The 19,044-nt window shown below is 40.9% G+C and overlaps 1 protein-coding gene across 1 annotated transcript in view; it reads right to left on the bottom strand.

Annotated features, from left to right (window-relative positions):
• rhbdl2 (rhomboid, veinlet-like 2 (Drosophila)) overlaps positions 1–7,983 on the bottom strand; it is a 43,573-nt gene extending 35,590 nt beyond the window's left edge. Inside the window, exon 1 of the mRNA XM_069895756.1 lies at positions 4,480–7,983. The gene's annotated coding sequence lies outside the window, so the exon portion shown is untranslated. The remainder of the gene's footprint in view (positions 1–4,479) is intronic.
• Positions 7,984–19,044: the final 11,061 nt, after the last annotated feature.

Here is a 19,044-nt window from a genome sequence, read left to right as displayed (position 1 = left end):
CGCAGCATAAACATGTAAACCAATAAAAGAACTGTAAACAGATAACGAATGTACAGAGAAAACAAAAGTGCACAAATAAGAGCCCTTAAATGATTGAGTTTGTCATTGAGAAGTCTAATGGTGGAGGGGTAGCAGCTGTTCCTGAACCTGATGGTGTGAGTCTTGTGGCACCTATACCTTTTTGCTGATGGCAGCAGTGAGAACACTGTGTGCTCAGTGGTGTGGGACTTTGATTGCTGCTGCCCTCCGACGGCAGCATTCCCTGCAGATGTGCTCAATAGTGGGGAGGGGTTTGCCTGGATGTTCTGGGCTGTGTCCACTACCTTTTGGAGAGTTTTATGCTCAGGGTTATTGATGTTCCCATACCAGACTGCAATGCAGCCAGTCAGCACTTTCCACACCTCTGTAGAAATTTGCCAGGGTTTCTGATGTCATACCAAACCTCCGCAAACCTTTAGCAAATACACCCTTCACAAAGTAGTTATCAACAAAATTTGACTGAGCCATTTTTGGGCAGATGATCAGAAACTTCATTAAATAACTACAGATAGTCCTTAGATGAAAGCGAGGTGGAGAGATTTGAGGAAATGTAGGGATCATGGCCACAGTCATTAAAGACATAATCGTTTTTGATGTAACATTTCTGGAATAAACAAGAAACTGAAATTGCTGAGATGTAAAAACATCTTACCCAAATTTTCCTCCCACATCCCAAATACCTGCAGGTTGGAATGTTGATTAGCTACTGAAAATTGTCCCCAAGTGTGTATGAGTAGTAGAATTGTTGGAGAGGACACTTGATGGCCAGAATATTTCAGTGAAAATGTTGGCTATCACAGGGCCAAATATTGACCCTTGTACCTGGAGGAAGCTTTCAACAACCTGGGAAATATGGAAAGAGTGAGATGGATGAAAACAAGCTCGTACATGTGTTGTATAAGGATTAGTGAGTTCACATAGTGTTCACAAGTGTTACAATTACAGGCAACTTTATTGAACCCACAGGAGATAAACAGATGATACTTAATTAGTCTACTACTAAACAACTATAAAGAAATTCAATTTGGACACCGATACCAGTGGCCACTCATCTTCTACATATATATTCTAGAGACAGGGACTTTCACATTCCCAGTTCCCTGTACCAACAGGAGAGTGGCTATTTGCAAGCACTGATCTATCGCAGTACTACAGCTCAACTTAAGTGTAGTGCGCACCTTACCTATGACTCTTCCAGCGACGTCCACAGTAGCAACCTGGTGCGACTCAATGTCCAGGGCTTGTATAGAGAAAAAGAAATGTGCTATGCAACCATGTTTTATACAGTTCTGAGCTGGGCATCTAGCTAATGACCCTGAGTAATTTAAATGAGTCAACAGCAAGGTGTGCACTAATGGGTGGCCAGATTCCAAGCTTGACTGGCAGCTGATGTGACTTCCAAATAATAACAGGGTGGACACATGATCATCCGCAATCCACAATATTCTGGACACAGGGAGGTCATGTGTTCCTCCATAATCCACATACAAGACATTGAAAGCTTAGTTGCTAGCACCAGTTGATGGATGAACAGGATTAGGTACCATTAGAACAAGGGCAGCTATTCTTAAATTAGTTACGAGGGTGTTGAAGTTGTCAATTATAAAGTTAAGAATTGGATTATAATCGAGTCTTCAGATGAGCTGAACCAAAGAAACCTAGACAGTGGTACAGAATGGGAACTGAGAGCCTTTAGTGTGGTTCAAAGCTCACCTCTGGGTCAAATATGACAATATCACGGAAAATACCTTGGTTCAATTTCAGACAATTGCCTATGTGAGCTTTCAAGCCAATGCCCATTGGAATGGAGAGGAAACAGAATTTGTGATGATAATGGCTTTGGGCTTCCTGATATGCAAATGGTGAAATTTTCTGCTTATCTAGTAGTCAAACAAGCAATTGGACAATTTAAAAATAGTCAAAGAAACAACGAGTGGTAATGAGGTAGAACTGGCTGCTAATAGACACTAGCCTTTTTTTTTAAAAATGTGCAAATTAGAAGAATGAAAACCAAAAGGCCAGAAAATATCTTTGAAGAACACCCAATGTAACAGCAAGGGAGCAGAAAGAGAATTATCCTTGCAGCCTAACCAGGCAAATGTGATCTCAGCTAGCTGGAAGACAGAGGGGTATGGAAGGGGAATGATAACAGTTAAACTTGTCAAAGTGATACTCGCATGAGATGAGAAGGAACATGACTGCTTTGTCATAATAGCAAAGGACCCCATTAATTAAATGCATTGTTGCTATTGTTTCATATTTCATTAAAAGGCAAGAGTAACAAAGAAATTAAGAATTTTATATTGTTTTTCTCATATCAGCATTTTTCTTGCTCTTTTTCCCTTCTAAGGTTCCATAGCTGCTGGTGCTTCTTTGGCACTTCAGTTTATAAAGTTATGAATCTAAGTTATGCAATACTCAGAAACATACTCTTTACAATGCTGTAATTTTGTCCACAAACATGCACTTCTAACAAAGGTCATTGGAAAGTTTTAACTGGAATTGCTTATTTTATGTTTTGTTTGGCAAGACACATTTAAAAAAAAAGAACGAACTACTTTTTTCTTCAAATGTCCCATTCACCATAGAAAATAATTTCTGAAAAATTAAACTGATATAAAAAGGGATGTCAAACCTGAACATCATTCCATATTTAACATCCAATATATTCAGATATTTATATGGAATGTGGAATAAAATTTTCACATTCTATTCCTTCTCCATTTATGCAGCATTTTTTGTATATGCCAAATGTTGATATTTTAGGTTGAATTAAGGATTTTAATTTTAATAACTTTAATTAGTGCACATTCAAAAAGAAAACGCCACATCTTTACAATTCTTTACAAAACTTTATTGGTCAATGTTTAATAATCTCTTACATTTATGATTTATATTCTAAGCACCAAACTACACAAGTATAACATTTCACAGAATGTTTCTTAAATTTTTTGCAAGTTCTAAGATTGGTGCTGGATTTTTTTAGTTTTTAAACTTTAAAGCTATCAAATACTTGTGCTATATTTAAAGCAGCTACTAAAGGTTAAAATATTATGATTTTTCAAGACTCTCACACATTTAATAAATGAAGAATTTGAAGTAAAGCCAATCATAATATCAGTTGTTAACTCCTGTTTCAACATTTTCCATACTCTCACTTCAATACTTATTTAAGGGGCTCATCTCCAGTTGTCAGTGCAAAACACATGATAACATGAGGTTATTTACTTCTTTATACTCCGTCCCACTGGTCAATACACAGATTGATTCCATTTTCATTATCCATGCAGGTGTTTAACCTTAGGTCATTGACTGGATACAAGTTTCCTACTTATAACACTCCAACTTGGAGGACACTAAAATTCATCTTTAATCAAGTTTTTGGATATTCGTATAATACTTCCCTTTGATTAGTTGTCACTAATGATGTTTCTGTCTGATAATGCATGTTGAAGGTCTGACGTTAGTTGAAGTTATTATTGCAGTCGTACTACAGGAATGGAGGACCATCGCCTTCCCAAGATCGTATTATATGGCGAGCTCTCCACTGGCCACCGTGACAGAGGTGCACCAAAGAAAAGGTACAAGGACTGCCTAAAGAAATCTCTTGGTGCCTGCCACATTGACCACCGCCAGTGGGCTGATAACGCCTCAAACCGTGCATCTTGGCGCCTCACAGTTTGGCGGGCAGCAGCCTCCTTTGAAGAAGACCACAGAGCCCACCTCACTGACAAAAGGCAAAGGAGGAAAAACCCAACACCCAACCCCAACCAACCAATTTTCCCTTGCAACCGCTGCAATCGTGTCTGCCTGTCCCGCATCGGACTGGTCAGCCACAAACGAGCCTGCAGCTGACGTGGACTTTTTACCCCCTCCATAAATCTTCGTCCGCGAAGCCAAGCCAAAGACTACAGGAAATATACTTAGGATGAGCAGAGTTTATTTAAAAAACTTTTTCATTTACCCTTGGCACTGTGTATTATTTTTCACCTGCATTTTTACTTTTTCCCATCAAAGTTTCCTTCCTTTTTTTTCCAAAACTGACTCCTTTCTCACCACTCATTTGTGATACTGTATCCCATTAGTTCGCTGCGTCCAAGGAGGCACTCTGTTCCATTACTTAAATTCCAAAAGGAGCACAGTGCCCAACTAATCCCCATTTTATTCTAATATTGTCCTGCCAACTTTATTTTGTAATTTTCCCTGCCTAAAAATAGCTATGATTGATGCCCTCAGTCCTTCCCCACCTCACTTCATTCTATCACAGGGCAACCATATCCACCTCCTATGTCACACTAACATTGTTTTCAACTACTCTTTATAATTAATACTTTGCAAACTGGTTTAAGATCACACTGGTACATGTAAATATTTTTTTAAAAACTACAGCATGCAAATTAAAAGTGAAAGAGATGTAAAAAATGTAGTTTCATTCATTACCAAATGCCTGTCTTCTTCAGCAGTTCCTTGAGATGAAGGATGTCTTGTTCCCAATACATTCCTGTAAGTTTTGAGATGGCTAAAGATTCCCATGACAGGTGGTGTTTAAGGGGGCAGAAGGATGAAATATAATGGGCACTTCCTCTATTCTGACATGGACTCTGCATTCCCGTGTCATTGAACCAAGTTTATTTATCATCCAATTGCCCAAGCACAATCAAATGAAACAGCGTTCTCTGATCCTCAGAACAAAAAAAATTAAAACAAGGAACTAGACTTAACATGCATACAGATAAGTGATACATTTGCAGAACAAATTTACAAATATAAAAATAAATAAATATTGCTTACTAAATAGTAGTCTCAGAGAGTTAACGTAAGCAGTTAATTTGTCAGTGCTTTGTGCTTTCAGGCATTGCCATTTTAAGCAGTCATGAATGATTTGCCCTGAAATGGGGGAACTATGTATAAAAAGTGTTGTAATTTATACATAGTCAAACCAAAATGTACACAAATAACCTTGAATAAAATCTGGAATGTGCACTTTAATCCCATGTGAATTGTTTGATTATAAATTTAAAACTGTGGAGCACAAGGGGGGGAAAAAAAAGTGTCTTTGTCCCAAATATCATGGAGGGCACTGTATATTATAATTTTTTTTTAAAGAGCCAGAATGTAATGTACCAACGATTATGTGTATGTACCAAATCAATAATCACTCAAATATTTCAACCAGTACTTTTTTTTTGGTAATGTTGAAACAAAAAGAACAAAGCATTGCTTTCTCTTCACCTGGTGATTTATGTAAGAAAAGTATTTGCTTTATTACGTCCACAAACAAGAACTCAGGATATATTAGACCTTAGGAATTTCAGACAACAGCAATAATCTATAATTTATGGAATGTGGTTTACAAAACATTTTGTAAAGATAACAAAAATCCAAGAATGAACAGCAAAAAGAGCAAACTTGATAATATTATGTTCTACTAAAAGGAACAAGCAAAGCCAAATCTCATGCCTTCAAACTGATATTTTATGTTTTCCTATCACCAACATTAGACCTTTAAGTTGTTGGGTTAAGTAATGTAGCACTATTTCAAGTTTACAGACTATGGGATGACTCAAGAATTTAAAAGAGTAGATTAATAAATAACATAAAAGACATCAAAACTCTGTCATAAACCTAAATGGTAAAACTGACTGTGACAGCAGGCATTATGTTAATTAAATTATAAATTACTTTGTATTTTCTTCGGTAGTTATACCAAAAAAAGAACAAAATGGTGGCAATGGAGAAAATGAATAGAATAAAATTAAAAACACTCTAAATAGTCTTATATAAAGACTATGAAAAGGATAAATTATCTGACCTCAAAGGCATTGTCGGTCACTAAGGAGGGAAGACAGACTGAAAATTACACAACCTATGTCTGCAATCACAGAAACAGAAGAGGCAAAGATATACCAATCAGTCCCATGTGCCTATTCTACCCATTCACTGACCCTTTACATCCTAGAAAATCTTCTCTACATTCTTTCTATTTTATTGACATTTTTCCTATAGTTAGGTGACCAAAACTGCACACGATACTTCAAATTTAGCCTCACCAATGACTTATACAATTTTACCCGAACATCCCAACTCCTATACTCAATACTTTGATTTATGAAGGCCAATATGCCAAAAGCTTTCTTTAAAACCCTATTACGCCACCTTCTGGGAATTATGTATTATGGATCTGTTTTCCCAGATCCCTCTGTTCTACTGCACTCCTCAGTCCCTACCATTTATCATGCATGTCCTTTCTTGGTTTCTTTCCAAAATCCAACACCTCATTAAATTCTTTCTGCCATTTTTTAGCCCATTTTTCCAGCTGGTCCAGATCCCTCTGCAAGCTTTGAAAACCTTCCTCACAAACTCTGTACACTTAAAATTTCACCCTTGAAGATCCTCCACTTACTTCGCACATCCTTGCCAGAAAACAACTTATCTCAATCCACACATTCTAGATCCTTTCTCATTTCCTCAAATTTGGCCTTTTTCCATTTTGGAATCTTAACCTGAGGCCCAGACCTATGCTTCTCCATAATTAACTTCAAACTGATGGCATTATGATCACTGGACCCAAAATGCTCCCCTCCACATACTTCTGTCACCTATCCTGTCTCATTCCCTAACAGGAGATCCAGTATTGCAGTCTCCCAGTTGGTACCTCCATATATTGACTTAGAACACTTTCCTGAACATATTTGACAAACTCCAGGCCATCCATCCCTTTTACAGTGTTACGGGCCCAGAGGACCCCCAAAACCCAGCAGCAATAGATATTCACCAAGACAAATGGTTACTTAAACAAAACTTGCTTTTAATTATCTTTAAACATGAAAACAGGATCAAACTTTAACTTCTTACTATTGACTTAACTTAACCCACCTTCTAATTCTAAGCGCACATGGAGGTAATGTGTGCATAAGTTCGGAAAAGTTATTTAATTCACATTCCAATCTCATCTCACTCCTCCAAGTTCACTGGTATCAGCCAATTTTTATATTGTGCACAGAATTTAACATTTATGAATCTTCACCAGGCTTTGGTACTTAAAAGAAAAATGGTTACCGTTCAGGAAGGTTCTTGTCTGTTTTCAGAGAGATTTGTTGCTTGTTGGACACACACAAGATTCCTTCCGGGAATCCCATCAGGGTTTTCCAGATGATAACCTCTTCCTCCAGGTCACCAGAGTTCCTTTCTGCTTCCCTTATTTCAAGCGAGACATTATACAGCCAGCCATCTCCTCTTGTATGGACCACAAGGGCTTTGAACAGGCTGAATTAAGAACTCACAACCCACCTTCAAAATGTTTTTTTTCCCCACAAGCTTGCCAGCATGTCCTGTTCCAGTCCCAGCTGCTCCTACTGAACTGTAGAACTGAATTCTCTCTCAGTGAAAACCACATAACCCTCTTAGAACAGCAAAATGTAATCAGACAGACTGCAGCACCAGACCCAATCTTTTGAGTCCGTTCATCTGTTGCTTTCCAAAACAATAACCCATTATTCCACAGTATGTCCAATCAACACCTACTTGTGAAGTTTCTATGGGCGTTTCTCAAAGTTTTTGCAAAGGCACTCGGAGCCTGGACTGTCTGGCTTGAGCCAAGCTCTTGCATTTTAAATGAGATCTGTTTTGAAGTATTTGTATGTGACCTATACTTTAAAAAAAAAACCCCACAATTTATCTCCTTTAAAACATATCTATATACAAAATATAACATAATCGGTCACAACAGTATGGGAGTCCCAGTCAATAGGTGAAAAGCTAAAATTTCCTACTATCACTACCTTTTGTTTCCTACAGCTGTCTGCTGTTGCTCTGCAGATTTGTTCCTCCAATTCTCTTTGACAACCTGAATGGGGTCATACCTTTCCAGTTCCTCAACTCCGCACATGCATCTTCTTGAGAAATATCCCAAGTTTTCTTAAAAGTCAGTAAACTATAATGTTCTAAAACACCTGTTAGCAATTAGAATGAATTGTAGGCGATATAAATGTTATGTTGGAGATTCTTAATGCCATGATGACCAATGTTATTCTATAACGTCAACCAAGTAAACTACTTAAATATATTTTAATAAAATACACATTAAATAGGACCCACAAACAGCAGAAAATCAAATCGATTACAAAAGTGAAATGAATACTCATTTCAAGTCAAGTTTGTGCTAAATGTGATTTTAAAAAATGCTGTTATTCAAGAATAAATGGGAGCCTGGAGAGTTGATCTGCACTCGGAGTCACTTCTTTCGGAATAATTTGTCAATCTTAATTTAACAGGAGGCTGCTGCCAAAGCTTCCAGCCCCATTTTGGTGCGATGCTGCGTCCCGAGGAGTTTCCAGTTGTTCTTCCTCCCTCAGGAGGGTGGCTCCAGCTCCCTCCTGCCACCCGGAAATGCCCTCTTCCCGTTCCCCCTCCGCTCCTCCTTCCGTCCGGCGCTGCCCCTCCGGCCCGGCTCTTCGCTCCCCTCCTTCATCCCTCGGGCTCCCCGGCTCGGCTCCTCCGTGGCTCACCCCGCCGCGCTCCGCCGCGTCCTTGTCCGCCTCCTTCCGGCCCGGCCCGGCTGCCGTGGGGCTGCTTCCCATCGTCTGGTCCCTCTGCACCTGTTCCGCCGGCCCCGGGGGGCTTCCCGGCTCCCGGTCCGCCGGCCCCGGGGGGCTTCCCGGCTCCCGGTCCGCCGGCCCCGGGGGGCTTCCCGGCTCCCGGTCCGCCGGCCCCGGGGGGCTTCCCGGCTCCCGGTCCGCCGGCCCCGGGGGGCTTCCCGGCTCCCGGTCCGCCGGCCCCGGGGGGCTTCCCGGCTCCCCGTCCGCCGTCCCCGGGGGGATTCCCGGCTCCCCGTCCGCCGGCCCCGGGGGGCTTCCCGGCTCCCGGTCCGCCGGGCTTCCCAACACCTGCTCCTCCCTCGGGCCCGGCTCTTGCTGCTGCTCGGGCTCGGCCGCTCCCCGGCGTCCCCTCGGCTCCTCTCCCTCCGGCGCCACCTTCTCCTCGGCGCCGGCTCGCTCCTCTCCTCCTTCCTCCCGGGCCGTGGAGCTCTGCACCCGGGCCCCTTCGCCCTCCGGCCCCGGCCCCGGCGGCTCGGACTCTCCTTGCCCCCGCTGGGCCTCCACGCTCTTCGGGCCAGACTCCCTCCACTCCCCCTCACCTCGCACGTCCATCCCCGCTCTCTCCGGCTCCTCGGTCTCGGCGGCCTTGGGCTTCCTCCAGCTGGCCTTGCCCCCCTCCTGCCGCTTGGCCAGGCGGCCCCGCAGCTGCTTCTTGGCGCCGCGGAATTTACAGCCTTTCTCCCGGTTCTTCATCCTCCGCAGGATTCGGCACCTCCGTCTCAGTTTCTCCTCCGGCACCCCCATCCCCCTCGGCCCGACCGCTCCTCGCCACCTCCAACCGTCACTCCCTTCAGGCGCCCACCTGCCGCGTGGCCCCAACCGCCTCGCTCAAGCCCCCCGCGCACGCGCTCCACGCCTCGACCCCGCTCGACCGTCCACCTGCTGCAGGACACGTGCTCGACCTGCTGGACCACGCCGCTCCCGCCCGAACGTCCACCTGCCACGCGCGCGCATTGTCTCTCTCTCTCCCTCCTCCACCCCGCATGTGCACGTGCTCGTCCACGCCGCTCCCGCCCAACCATCCACCGGCCGCGTGGCCCCCGCGCACGCGCTCCTCGCCTGGACCCCGCCCGACCGTCCACCGGCCGCGTGGCCCCCGCGCACGCGCTCCTCGCCCGACCGTCCACCTGCCGTCCCAGCCCGCGCACGTGCTCGACCTCCTGGCCCTCGCGCCTCCCGCCACGGCTGGCACCTTTTGCTGCTGTTCCTTTTCAGTCCCAGAATAAGGCATTAAGAGGAGAGTGTGGATGGTGAACTCCAAAGTTTGTCGCAGGAAGACCCCCAACCATCAAGGAGAAGCAAGAGAGTCCCTTCGGACACATCGAGTGACCGAGGATTCACTTCCAGTTCGAGCATTCTCCGGCCCGATGAGCGCCGTCTAGAACCCCAGTTCGCACGACTCTCCGGCCCTTTCAGGCCGCCCTGTGAGATGGGGTGGATGCCCCACTCACGCGGAAGCTTGAAAGGGTCTGACCTGGTCAGCGAGGTTCTAATCCGACCTCGGAGGGCCGTCCGGGAATCCGTCCACTGGCGACTTGAAAACGAAAATGGCCAACTCATTTACTCCTGTGAAACCCCTGGCTGAAGTGCCAGTTGCCATCGGGGGGGGGGGGGGGGGGAGAGAGGAGAGAGAGGGGGGCCATTGCCGCAGGGGGACTGCAAACTGCTGCTTCTGCGAACACCACTCCGGTTCAGTGACAGCTCAACGTTCATGGCAGCAGGACATTGCTGGAGGGTGGCGACTGACACGGGCGGGAAGACTTACCCGATAGTTTCCGCGAGTGTGTGGCACATCACTTAACGCGTCATTGTGGGGGTGGGATTCTCCCTTAAATTGCTGGGTCGGTGATTTAATGGGTCGATCCTCCTCCAGTTTAAAAGGTGCTTCCAGGACCTTTGCCCCAGTAACAGCACCTGGATCCCAGGAGGGCTACCCAGGTGCTGCAGTTTGAAAGAGCCAACACTCTCCAGCAGTCCACAGCTTTGTGCAAGTCCCCAGAACCCCGCAGCCTGTGTGGGTCTTTAGTCACAGCTCCTCGTTAGTCCACTGCACTGGTCACCGTCGTGTAGGGTCATCTCCCTGGTGTCTCACACCTCTCCCCGCTAGCGAAGGTGTTCTTCCCATTTCAGGTGCCCTGTGCTCCCCAGTCTGCCCAACACAGGGACCACCATCTTGGGCACAGCCCTGTGGTTGGACGATTTTAAAAAAATAGCAGCTTCTTTAAATCCTGAACAGACCTGTCAGCCTCACAGCCAGGCAATGGGAACCTGATCTCCACTGACAAGATTTTTGTGGGTAAATGATGAGCACCCTATGCATTCCACAGTACAGGTCAAGTACCCCTGATCCAAAGATCTGAAAATTGAACTTGGTACTGATATGACGACATCACAAGTTTAAAAAAACTTAGCCATGTGGGGCTCGGACACTCTCGATGCCAGTTTGGTAACAACAGTGCTTCTGGTCAGGAAGATGCCAAATGGACATCTTCAGCTACAGCTGGAATCAGCAACTCCATTCTCAACATCGGGTATGGTGCCGTCTGCATCGAAGAAGTCACCTTGGGCTCCCAGGCAGGAGTGGGGACTGTAGTCAGGGGTGAGGAGATGCTCTTTTTTAAGCAGAGATTTTTGTTTTGGTTAAGTACTAAACATTTCATGCAAATTTTCCACTTTTAACGTCATTGATGCTCAAAAAGACTGCTGTTGTTGCTAGTAAACTGATGATTCAGGCATCCTGCTGATGCTACTTCGTTCCAAAATCTGAAACCTGAAAAATGTTTGCAAAGTATCAAATTTCTGTAGTTCTGATCAACCTGTCAAGAACCTCTTCTGCTCCAGTGCCTTTCATATTAGTAGTGGATAGCTTGAGTTTCTTTACTGTTATATTCTACCTCTTTTACACACACTGGCTCCCACTATGTTTTCAATCCAGGATGAACATTTGAATAGAAATTGTACATGACCAGTATGATTATATTTTGACCAGATTTGTACATTTTTGAGAGTCTAATCAAATCTGATAAAATGGAGCAAACAAAAGGGCTGGGCATTTCAGACAGGAATACATAATACTATTGGAAAGTTCTTGATCTATCTAAACTATCTCAGTCATGGAAGTACATGCTCCCAATTGGAAAATGATTCTGCTGAGTTTGCAGGAGAGGCTAGCTAGAACTGTGCTTGCATTGCAAATTGACAAATCAGAATTTATTGTCTCGAAATTCATTGTTTTGTAGCAGTATAACAGTGCAAACATTTATATGCACTATTTATTTTGTAAGATGGTGCAAGGAAACAAAAAAAGTCAAAATAAGGCTGTGTTTGTGGTTATTACAATAGACACAATCCTGAATAAACAATCTGTGCCACTGACCAAAAATAAATCAGATGTTGGGATGTGGAAGCAATGGAGAGGGCGCAGAGAGGTTTTACCAGGATGTTGCCTCGATTTCTGAACACATCTAATGAGGCAAGGTTAGCAAAGCTAAGGCTTTTCTATTTGGAGGAAGGATATGAGGTGACTTAGAGGTCTACAAGATTATGAGAGGCATAGTAAGGGTGGACAGCCTGCACCCTTTTTCCCCAGGACGCCAAACGACACCTGAACAAAAGGAGGAAAAATTAGGGGAATCGTCAGGGGTATTAAAATAGTGGATGCCTGAGGAGGTGTTACAATAGGCACATTTAAAAAGACTCTCAGACAGACACTTGGATGAAAAAAAAGGTTATTAGGTAGGGAAGTTTTTTTTTGTAGGTTTATAGAGGTCAGCATAACGTCGTGGACCAAAGAGCCTGTACTACGCTGTAATGTTCTAAGTTCCACACATCAAAGACAGCATAAATTTAAACTAACGAGTTAATCATGTTACTTTACAGATAAGATGGTCACCACTGTGTAATGTTTGATATTCATTACCTCTTGCAATTCACAATGAGCAATTCAAAAGACTAATCTAAAAAGATCCCATTCCTACTAAAAATGATTCACTCTCAAACTTTTTTTCTCCAGAGTAATTGGGGAAAATTTCAGTAGATGAATCTCCAAAACAAAAATAAGAGAACTGTCAGCCAGCACCCTTGGAGGTCAGTTTCAGATCCATGACCTGCATGACTAGAAAAGACCAAATACAACAAAATTTTAAAAATATCCTCTAGTACACATAGCTATATCAAAATATAAATCTGCACTAACAGTCCATCATTGAATATCTTTAACATCCATCTTCAAAAGACCTTGTTTTCGCACTGCATCTGCCAAGTTTTCTATTGCAGTACTATCTCAAAAAGCATATTTCTGTAAACCTAGCCTAAGGACTAGCACCTTCCACTGGACAACTTTGTTCCCCCCAAAAAGGTTTGCTTCCTGAAACAAAAAATGGAGATTATGATAGACAATTTCAAAGCTGAACACAGAGATAATTTCATATTTGGTGTTTCACAGTGGAAGTTGGAGAAGCATTAATTGCTTAACAATGCTGAGACATTAGTTCAACTGACCTAAAAATGTTTTGTGCTGATTTATTTGTACTCAGCATCTGATGCCTCTCACGACAGTGCCCAACAATAGTCAGCCAGAATTGATGGGACTCCAGTTGCCCTGATACCACCTTTCCATGGTTACATTGTCCTGGTGAAACCTTTCATCATGTCACTGACTGCACTAAGTGTGAATGTAGGAAATGAATTTTCAATGACATGTTGCACTTCATGGTTTTGTATATTTGGTCAACTTAAAACTTGACAGGAAATCATAAAAATAGTTAATATTAAAAACAGTATGTGATAGTAAAATTTTAATGCTATTTTTGTGGTCAGCAGCCCAAAATCCATAAAATACACCCAAAAGTGTTCAGGAAGCAAAATCTTCATTGTCCAATGAATGAACAGTCAAGTCACTGGACTAAATAAAAATTTTAAAATGTACAATATTTGGGATGACATGACCACAGGCAGAAGCAAAGAATTCAGTACACAAGTGAGAGTGACACTGCTGTACAAGTAAGTACAAGAAAGTGTGCCAAATTAAAAGCTCTTCAAAAATCTTCCTTTCATCCAGTCACTAAACCGCAAAACAGATTAGAAGTCACCAAATATGGTCAAGCTCAAGACTGCCACAATGTTTTGCAAAGTGGGAAGACATTTCTACATGTAACAATTTACAAAAAAATAGACCCAGCAAAACAACATTTCAAGTTTATCTGATGGTCCCAGATATTCCAAATTAGCAGTTAAGGGCACACCTCTGCAAGGAAATTTGCCAAGGACAAACCCAACTTGCCAATTAAAATTGGGCAAGACTCAAATTAACTTTTTAAATCCATTACTGTTATCCAAGCTTAGTTTTAAACATTTCCTGTAGTTTTAATAGTTGATACAACTTTATTTCATTAGAAACCACATCTTGGTTTCACTTAGATGAAAATTTTCTACTTAACAATTTATGATTTCTTACAATTGCAAACTATTGATGGATCTCTAAAATTTTATTTCTACACAAAAGTGAACTGCTTTTAAAAAGCCATTTGAAGATTTTCCAATGTTTTTAAAAAAAATCTTGAGTATAGTATCATGATACAATTGAGTAAGACACTTGATTAAAACAAGTCTTTTCTGGTTAGCTTTTGCTCTTAAATGCAAATCATTTTATTTTTTATTTTGAATCACTTTAGTGTTTTTTTCAGTACCACAGGATGTTCCAAAATACTCTGCAGTTAAAGAAAGTCTCTAACTGCAACAAGCAAAACACACGAGCAAAGCAAGTAATTTCTCCACATTAAGCTTTATAATATTCAAGTTCGATGAATACTGAACAGGACATTGAATTTTTTTGGAGGTTTGTTTTTCTTCCAGCTGTTGCTTGTTTCAAGTAACCTGCAAGACTGTTCATGACCATTTACTGACCTGAATTGCAAGAAGTCTACGTTTGAGCTCAACGTTGAAATGGAGAACCATCTCATAATACCCTCCTCCCTCAAGTGTCAAAACTTCTTTTAAATACATCACTGCTAGCCGCTTCAACCAATAAGAGCCAGATTCTCACTTAGATGAAGTTGATGGAATTCCCCTTGGATTTCTTGGTGATAACATTTTAGTGGTCTGATTGTGTCCTTCCGCACAATTTCTCAGCCTCCGAGTAAAGGCAGCCTTTTAAATTTTCTCTGCATCAGTCACATCCCTAAATTAATAAATTAATTCTATAATAAACTATAGAAGTCTGCAATGTTTAAGCCACATGTAATACAGGGAGAATGATGTGCAAATACAACGGACTCACTCCATAACCTTCAACCCAAGTCATTGTTTCTTCACGTTTATTATTGTGCTACTGAATGTTTCTGCTCAAAAGCTCAACTTCATGCCTGTATTAAAATTGAATCATCCCATTTTGCCATCCTATGCCCTTGACACTCAATATTTAGAACAGAAATCTACATCACAGAACAGCTCCTTCAGCCCAGTGTTGTGCTGACCCAATAACCTGCTCCAACTGCATAATCTCCCTACCATATTAACTTTTCAATTTTTCCTGCTACTCGTACCCATATACTTTAACAGTCTCTTAAAATATCTGGTTGAACTTGCCTTCACGGTTGTCAGCAATGTATTCCATGCACCCACCACTCTGAAAACTCACCTCTTGTAACCCCTGTAATTGGTGGTACAAATTTTAAAATTTGTATTCAAGCAATAAGAGCAGGGAATGCCAATGCCACCTATCCTTCAGTTTAAAAAAAATCATTTACCACAAATTTCTTTCCAACTACTTCTTCCAGCTTCCCCTGAACTCTTACCCCATCACTTCTATTCGAAGATCCTCCATTGTATGAAGATTGGTTTAAAAAAATTTAATGGAAGGAACCAAAGGACAATGCCTCATATGCAAGAAATGCACTACATTTCAAAATACTCCAAAACAGGATTTGAGGTAATTTGAGTGGCCTGGACACTGCCGAACAAATTTACATAACAGAGGACACTTGGCTTAATTTGCAATTTTGGAGATTGCCAGCAAAAGTGCAACTGTGCTACTTTAAAATGAATGCAAAATGTCATTAAACTTACAAGAGTCTCCAAGCACAACTGACAGGGCAATTAACCAATCTTCACCATTCCAGCTGGAATTTGGTGATGTGTTACTAATGTAGTCATTAAGCATAGTTATTAATGGTGCAGAAAAAGGTGTAGCGCATAATTACATTACCAAATAACAATATTGTTGCAAAAATAAATGACCACTTTCTTTGATCAAAAGAGATACACCAAATTAAAAATTACATCAATAGGTATCGTGCATCTAAACTTCAGGGCCCCACTTTCAAATACAATTCTAAGCCCACTGCTCTTTATAGCACCTTCCAATTCCTATTTCATTGAGGAAACTTGTTTTCAGAGAAAAATACATCAGGAAAAAGTAAAATACTTAACAAACCCCTTTCGAATGTACAAAATTGAGAATCGTAGATGGTATTGTATTTGTTTAATGAATTTCAATGAAACAATGGCATTGAATGTGAACGAAAGTAACTTTCTAGACAAAGGCATGGTCTCCACAATACATCTACTACATGGGAACACAAGTAGCAAATATTACCTCAACAGAAGCGCTATTATTTGCTGTGAAGAGAGGCAACAGCCTTGCCACTGGCTGTTTTGTTAGGTAAGCACACTTTCTAAAAGTCATAGGACTTTCTGTGAAAGTGTTTGTGAGTGATTAGAATGAGTATGTGCTCCTTCTGCTATTTTAAAATCTAGATCTCCATATTCTAATTTGTATTCCAAACAAACATTTATGGAAAAACTAGTTCCAAACACTGACATTTTTAAACCTCCAAAAATAAAAAGCTACATCTGTCTCAATTTTGACCTTTATTCTGTCATTTATATCCAGCAAGTAAATTTGCTGGATGTCCTAATGCAACAGGAATCAGCTATCACATTATACTGCCATTTTCTATCTTGTGACCGCAATTGTAATACTCTGGGAAAGGTGCCAGACAGAATTGTAGAAGAATCAAAAGGAAGAAAATACAAAGAGACACAGGAAAAGCTTTAAAATACATGCACACACAAACACTTGCATAACTGGCACTAAATCCACTCAAATTCCTCTTTGCAATCTCCCACCATAGGATTAGCACTAATAATTTTTAGAAAGCAAAGCTGTTCCACTAACCCTGGCAACACAGTATTTACAATACTTGTAATGTTCTCATTTTAGTTTTTTTATTCTAAACTTTCAAACTATAATGTAAAGGAATGGAAGATACCAGGGGAGTTGTGTACCCAATCACAAACAGATTTTTACTAATTCTTGACCTGCTTCAAAGGACTTTAAAATCTTCCATTAAAGTTTGTAAAAGAGCAACATTATTGAATGGAATCCAGTGTTCCACACCATTGTTTCGAAAACTCCAGAGCAGTGTTTAAAATAAAGCGCTCAAGACCAAATAGAAAGGAATATACTGAGCCTGATCACAGCCTGGATATAAAAGTCAATACCTGTATTCAGATTAAAAGTGCCATCAGAATTAGTCCTCCATGTATTGGATATCAGAGCAGAATAAACTTTTCATAGGAAACAAAAATTGTAAAAGGATACAGGGGCAGCAGAAAGGACAATTTATGAACAACTGTTGATATGCTGGCCAATCTGATCAATGTTCTCTCCTAGCATTTAAGTAGTCCCAGAGTGTGGATCACTGACCTCTACTTGCATCCAGATCCACACACCATTCAAAATTTACAACAGTGATCTTATCATTTTGGTACATATTTGCAACAATATTGATTCAACTATCCAATTTCAATTTTAAAAATGCATTCAATCATGTAAATGCCATTTCCATTAAAATACCAAAAGGGAAAACTGAAAGAAAGCATAATTCTAGCAGTATTCCAAAATTGCCCATCATATATGCAACTACAGTAGATAGCAAGGTTTACGGAGTAGTGCAGGCTCCAAACTTAACAGCACCCTTCCTTGATTAATTGACATAAATTTGAATGCATGTAGACATGCAAAGGTATGTAATTGCTTATAGGAATCCTTAACTACAAAGTAACCAATTTTCAAAAAATCATTGATATCTCTGGTGGATTGTGTCCAAACCTTGAGACTAAAAACAAATTTAACATCTACCTGTTTTTAATAAGGCCACTATATTTATTAACACAACTAAACCACAAGATAAAAACTCAGTCAAACAAGTACATCCAAGACATAAGGTGTTGCAAAATCAATTTGCAAACAAGTTTCACATCCCCAATTTATACTAAATGCTTAATCAAAATAGGATAAAGGAGATGCTTGCTTTGTGTCAATTTCTTTTTTAAACTAAATGCGTTAGTACTATACAGGGCAAGAAATGTACGAAGAGCAAGGTAAAGTTGCACTTTTTGGTTAGGTATGCTTTTAAAACATGTATTTCCTTCCAACTGAACTAACCTTGTTATTCTAGAACACTGTGCAGACAATAGTCACTGCAATTCATCCCTACAATGCAAGTAAAAGTAAATATCCCTCATATGTATGGTTTGGGTACAGATAACTGAATTTGGCATTCTTTCAGATTAGGTGTACAACTTAAGAGCCCACACCATACCAAATTTCTCCAGAGGGTAGGTTCTGAATTTCAGCCTATTGTTCTATGATGCATCTTCTGAGATCAAATGCATCTTGCATTCAAAATACAGCATAATTAAAACACTGGCCAAACTTAAGCCGATACATCTTCCCAACAATAGTGGGAAAGAGAAGCATCTTAATCTTTAAAAATAATGCAGCTCACGTCTTACAGACCCATCCAATTCTTAAATGTTGGTACAAGGCTCAAAACCAATGCAAAACTGCTGGTGCAGATGGAAGAGGTATTAATTTAAATTGATCACCTCTACAAAACAAGGTTTAAAAGGAAAAGTACAAGAGTATTTAAGGCCATTTAGACAATTTAACCAAAATACAATGAAAAACAGCTTTACACCAGTTTATAAATTGTTTTTCTCATTTTCACAAGGTAAAGTTGGTTCCATCGTATACTTGAAATGAACCATCCCACACCCAATTTGAAACCAAATTATCGATTGGTCAATATTGAAATTTACAACTAATTTTATCAGCCAGTTACCATAAAGGGACAGACAATATTTCAGACCCAGTCTGCTTCAGTCCATCTGTGGAACGCAAGTCCGTCTGTCTTCGATTCAAACTCTGAACCCAATTACTTGGACATGTTCATACCACTTGCTGTCAGGTAATAACATTACAAAATCTTTGCAATCTACTCCACTGAATAAAAAAATAAAATCTATTCTACAAGGGAGATTTCTGCGTGAATATTGTAGTGCACTACTTTTCAGATCAGAGAAACAAATTTCTACTTTAATGACATTTAAAATTCAGACTAAA

Source organism: Narcine bancroftii, chromosome 8 (genome assembly GCF_036971445.1).
Source record: "Narcine bancroftii isolate sNarBan1 chromosome 8, sNarBan1.hap1, whole genome shotgun sequence".
Taxonomy (NCBI): Eukaryota; Metazoa; Chordata; class Chondrichthyes; order Torpediniformes; family Narcinidae; genus Narcine; species Narcine bancroftii.
This window is presented reverse-complemented; position numbering and strand designations above follow the sequence as displayed.